The 5377-nt window shown below is 52.7% G+C and overlaps 1 long non-coding RNA gene across 2 annotated transcripts; it reads right to left on the bottom strand.

The window, feature by feature from the left end:
• Positions 1–3487: 3487 nt before the first annotated feature.
• LOC311436670 lies at positions 3488–5033 on the bottom strand. 2 transcript variants are annotated; one of them, XR_014693012.1, is made up of 2 exons: positions 4926–5033; positions 3488–4692 (listed from the first exon to the last, which is right to left on the bottom strand). It is a non-coding gene; the product is annotated as an uncharacterized lncRNA (long non-coding RNA). The 2 variants fall into 2 exon arrangements; XR_014693013.1 differs by having other exon boundaries at positions 3488–4766; positions 4926–5030.
• Positions 5034–5377: the final 344 nt, after the last annotated feature.

The following is a 5377-nucleotide window of genomic DNA, read 5'->3' as shown; positions in this document are numbered from 1 at the left end:
GCCGCCGGCGGAGACATAACAAGTGACGTGCGGGGAGGGCACGGAGGCGGGCGGGGACGGCCGGGGGCCTCCCCTTCCAGCCCTTTTTTCCTTCCCCTTCCAGCCCCTTTCGTTCCCCTGCCCTCCCCTTTCCATCCCTCGGGGCCGCGGGGAGCCCCCGCCGAGCCCCGCGGGGCGGCCGCGCCCGCCATGAGGCGCCTGAGGCGGCGCGGGGCTGAGCCCGCTGCGGGCGCCGAGTTTGGAGCTGGATAAATAGAGAGGAAGGGCAAAAAGAGGGTGTAAGGGTTTTGGTTTGGCGTGTTCAAGCCCAGATGGGGTGTTTTTTATTAGCTACAAGTGTTTATTTAGCTGGAAACGAGCGCTTGGGCAGCGTCATGGGAAGGGTTGGCTGAGGCACTGCTGGCCCCTGAGGGGATCTGGGTTGCCAAATCCACCCGCACCCACGGACCCACGCCTGGAGACTGGATCCCAAGGAGGCAACACACCCCACAGAGCCAAGGGTGAGCTTTTCCCCTTCTGGAAAACATATATATTGTCGCTGTGCTTCATCCTGTGGTGTTCATAGCTCCTGGTTGAGGTGTTCGTAGCTCCACATTGAGGCATTCATAGTCCCATGTTGAGGTGCTCCGCAAATCCTAACCTCAATCCACGCAAAAAGTGTGAGGAAGGCTGTACAGAAGCGATTTAGGCAGCTTCACAACACGCCCGGGCTTTTGAGATGAAGGCTCTCCTCTTTTAGCAGCTCACCCTCGCCTCTGTAGGTTCAGTTATTTTAAGGGACCGTAATTTGCATTAAAATTGCCAACTCACACACATAAACGCAGAAATAGCAGGGCTTAATTTTGAAAATACTGACAACCCCCCGGAGTGCATATGCCTAAGTAATTCTGTACCAAGGCATAAAATTGAATTTTACGAAGACGCATTAATATTGACCTGCAGAAAGCATTTCTATGGTCATGCTCCTCAGAACTGTTAAAAAACATTTAGAGGGTTCTCCGCATGCTGATATGAATTACAAAGGAAAAAAAATGCCAACCACTCCAGAAAATAAAGAAAAATGCTATCCCTTTCCCTCTATCTTTCCCATCCTTATCCTAACCAGCTTGGGCATCCCAGAGGCAGGTTCAGCCCCTGTTTTTGCAGCTGCCCTGGCCACCTTGAGAAGAACATCGAGACACTTTTCTTCTAAGCACTCGTGGGCTTCTAAACATCCTGCATTTATTCTTTGTACTTTTTAATGTGGTGTGGTAAAGACTAGAGGGGGAAAGGGTGTGCTGCACCAGCTCTGCTGCTTGGTTGAATACAAAGGGATTTCAGTGATCTGAAGCGAGCTTGGACAGAACGTACCAGAGGAACACGGGACAGAGCTTGTGGGAGGGCTGCAGCTCTGCCCTCTCCTTCACAGTCCCCGCAGTTTAGTGAACTCCCCCCTCGACAGAGCGAGGGCCCATCTCCCTAACAAGAAGGCGGCCGTGGCGCAGCATCAGGAAGATGAATCCCTTCCCCTTGGCAAAAACAGAACGGAGAGCGGCTTTGTTACCACAGTTGGCAGAGCCCAAGGACTTTCAATACAAAGCACACTCCACGCCACCTGCCAGTAGGAGCAGAGGCAGGCTCTCCTGGAGCGCTGAAAACCCACCGCCAGGCCACAGTTCTTTCTCAGAAGCTTCACAAAGACCTTTTTCTTCAGTCACACGCTGCAAGAAGCTGCCTGATTTCTCCACTTTTTGTTTCAAGTCAGCAGCTTAAGTGGACATGGACTGCGCGATGGGAGGAAGAATCGGGAGCTAGGGGGCTTGAAGAGCAACCTTGGGTATTTTAGTCAGAAAATAGGTTCTTTTTAGTTAGGAAATAGGTTCTTTTTTTTGTTTTGGTTGGTTGGTTTTGGCTGTGAGCCGCAGTCCCCTCTCCACCTCATCCCTGGGATTCTCCCCAGTACCTTCCAGGCCCGTGCCGTGCGAGGGACGCTGCCTCCTCCGGCTGGGCAGCACCTAGCACCAATTAAATCTACGCTCACAGCTAAACTATTTGCGACACCAACTGCCGGGGAGGCTGTCACCAATATGTCATTTCCTACTGCTCATGGGCTGAGTTAAATCAATCCCTAACATTCCCCAGTGGTAACCGATGATGAGTCCCCTGCAGACACTGAGCTCATCAGCTGCCAAAGCTCAAAACCCTGGAGTCGTTTCAAGAAAGTAAAAATATTGTCTCAAACCACCACTCAAACCCCTCCAGAACAATCAACGGCGAAGAAACTGTGAACGCAGAAGCTCAGAGGCAACAGGAACAAGAGGGATGGGGCACAGCTGCTAAGGGGACCAGGAACCACAGGTGAGGAGTTAACTAAAGGCCTGGAAGAGAAAAACCCGCTGCTAAGGAGCCAAGCAGCAGGCACGAGGCCTCTGTGCTGGCTCTAAAAAGATTTATTCCCAACAGCTCCGAGGGCTGCGCTCATACAAAGCTGAGGAGCGCTGACGTGTTAACACAGCTTTGGTTTTTCTTCCTCCAGCTCATGTTTCAGGATGTTGAGAAGGGCTTCCTGAACTAACACTGCTCCTCTGCTAGGTTTTTGGGCTGTCTTTCCTCCCTGCTTTTACATCCTTAGCTCACCGGGCTGGTCCTGCCATGTTTGCTGCTATGTATACAGCAGTTGGTTTCATTTCCTGGTTTCTAGCTCTAACTCAGCCTGTCGTTGACGTGTCACCTGCAAACAACTTTTCAGGGAGTTTTAATTAGCTGGAAAATTTAAATACCTTAGCAGTGAATTAAAAATTCATTTGGGCTGAAGACAAACAAGCCACGTGCTGACATTTTAAAGACCCTGGGGTTAACTCCACCTAATTAACAATATTAAACAGTCAGCAGCCAGCCGGTCCTGCTCTCACTGAGCAAATATTCCAAATGTGAGGAGAATGAAGCACATAAATTCCACCTTTTAACCAAAAAAAAAAAAAAAACAAAAAACCAAAGCAGGGATCTGCTTTTACACCAAGCTGGCAGCAGAATTATTTTACTATGATTTATGAGAGAATGAGACCAAATCCTGAGGACTGGGACAGCCGACTTTTCGTGTCAGCCAGCCAAACCTGAAGGCTCTGCTGCCCGCTGATAAATGGGAAGGGTTCCCCTCCTCTCCTGTGATCACCTGCTGACTGCGCGGCCTGGGAGCACAGACAACAATCTGCTTCCTAAACTCAGCCTCCTGTTGGGAACAGGAAGACAAGCGTTGTCATTTCATTTCTGTAGTCAGCGAAACTGAAGATTGAAAATCTGACTTCCATCCCTCCTCCTATTAAAATATTATCGTGCCCTTTGTTTGTGGGGGCTGCGTGCCAAGATAAATTTCAGCAGCCTAACGTTTAAACGGCCAGAAACCCGCTCTTCCTACGAGTCAGCCTGCTCTGCACGTGTAATTGTTAGGAGTTCACCAACACGCAGGCTCTGGATGTGTATTTTAAACAACACAGGTGCACCTCAACCATTTGTGTGCAGGATATGAAGTTTTATTTGTCATTAACCCATTAAATAAACCAGCAAACCTGTAGGCGAGTGTCCAAGCAAGATGTCAGCAGCCAGACAATGCGATTATATGCAGAGGAATTTTCCATGAGAAGCTGTTTCCTACAAAAGGAAGGAGATTTAGTGTACAGGTGTCAATCTGCAATACAACAGCCAGTATCCAAGACCTCAGTAAGGCACTGGCTGTGGAGGTGAGGCGATCCTGACATGACCCAGCAGTGAATCACTGCTAATGCTGGTTGGAGCACAAAGTCCGACCTCGTGCTCAGAGCGGGGTCAGCTGGGACACCAGGCAGGGCTGCTCTGGGCTTTTTTGGTCTGGAGTTTCACTCCTCGGATTCCACAGTCACTCCTAGGCAGCTGGTGTTTTCCTTTACAGCGTGGAACCCCTTATGACCCTTGGAAACATCGGGTTCTGTGTCATGGCAGATGTACGAGCACACACATACATCAGGAAAACCTGCCAGAACATCCTGAGATGCCCCAAGTGCCCACTGTGGTAAAGAACATAATTAAACCAGCATGCTAATGGCGTAACCCCTCCCCCCACAGCATTTGCATGTCTTTATGCATCATACATGAGCACATAAAGAGTGTGAATGCAAACAAAGGCAGCTCTTTGGGCCTGAATCTTAAAGAATGACGGTGACCTGTAAAAATCTACACAAGTCACATGTTCTTATGCAAAAATACTGTTTTCTTGCCTTATTTCAGCAGTATGGGCACAGAGGAGACGATACAGCTCCAGACTGGGACCACACACTGCTTTTCACAGCATCACAGAACTGTAGGGCTTGGAAGGGACCTCCAGGGATCATCAGGTCCATCCCCCCTGCCAAAGCAGGTTCCCTAGAGCAGGCTGCCCAGGTAGGCCTCCAGACGGGCCTTGAATATCTCCAGAGAAGGAGACCCCACAGCCTCCCTGGGCAGCCTGTCCCAGCGCTCTGTCACCCTCACCGTGAAGAAGTTCTTTCACGTGTTGGTGCGGAACTGCCTGGGCTCCATTTTGTGGCCATTGCCCCTTGTCCTGTCCCCACAAACCACTGAAAAGAAGTTGGCCAGATCCCTTCACAAATGACTTCAAGTTTAACAGGGTCTTTGGCTGCGTCACGCTGCAGAAAACACAGGAGCACGCCTGGCTTGGTTTGTTACCTCCACGTATTGAAACTGGAACGAGAACGTTGAGCAAAGAGCATTGAAGCAAGGCCATTTCTCACAGCTTGGCTTCCACCAGATGCTCCCTAGATAGAGGGGCAGCCTTTAGGGCTCAGCACAGCCCTCAGAGCTACTCCCTGGCCCACCTACCTGCGGCCGGGCCCCTACGGCTGCACTACTCACATCCACCCACACACAGGGGCCACTCGGGGGCCGCCTCCCCTGACTGGAACGCTGCCCCTCACCCCTCAGCGAGCCCCCAGGCTGCCCATAGAGTCTCCCCATGGGGTCTCAAGACAACAGGCCCCGGCCCCTCAGCACAGCGCAGCGCTGCCCCCCGCCGCCATCTTGCCCCTTCCCCATCCCCATAGCAACAACAGCGCCTCCTCAGGCCCCCTCCCTTTAGCTGCCCGCCGCGCTGCCTGAGCCACCCCCCCTCAAAGGCCCCCTCCCTCCTCCCTATACCTTTACGGAGCCGGGGCTGCCCGCCGCGCTGCCTGAGCAATAATCACCGCCCCTCCCACCCCTCCCTCCCTCCAGAGGTGGGGTGGCCGCGGCGCTGCCTGCTCCGCTGCGCTGCTCTGTGAGGCCCCCACGGGGGTGGCCGCGGCGGTGCCTGCGCGGAGCCCGGGGCCCGGTAGCGGCGGCGGCGGCGGCGGGGCCGGGACCGGGACCAGGCCCTGAGGGGACTGAAACG

Source organism: Aythya ferina, assembly GCF_964211825.1.
Source record: "Aythya ferina genome assembly, chromosome: 4".
Lineage (NCBI taxonomy): Eukaryota > Metazoa > Chordata > Aves > Anseriformes > Anatidae > Aythya > Aythya ferina.
This window is presented reverse-complemented; position numbering and strand designations above follow the sequence as displayed.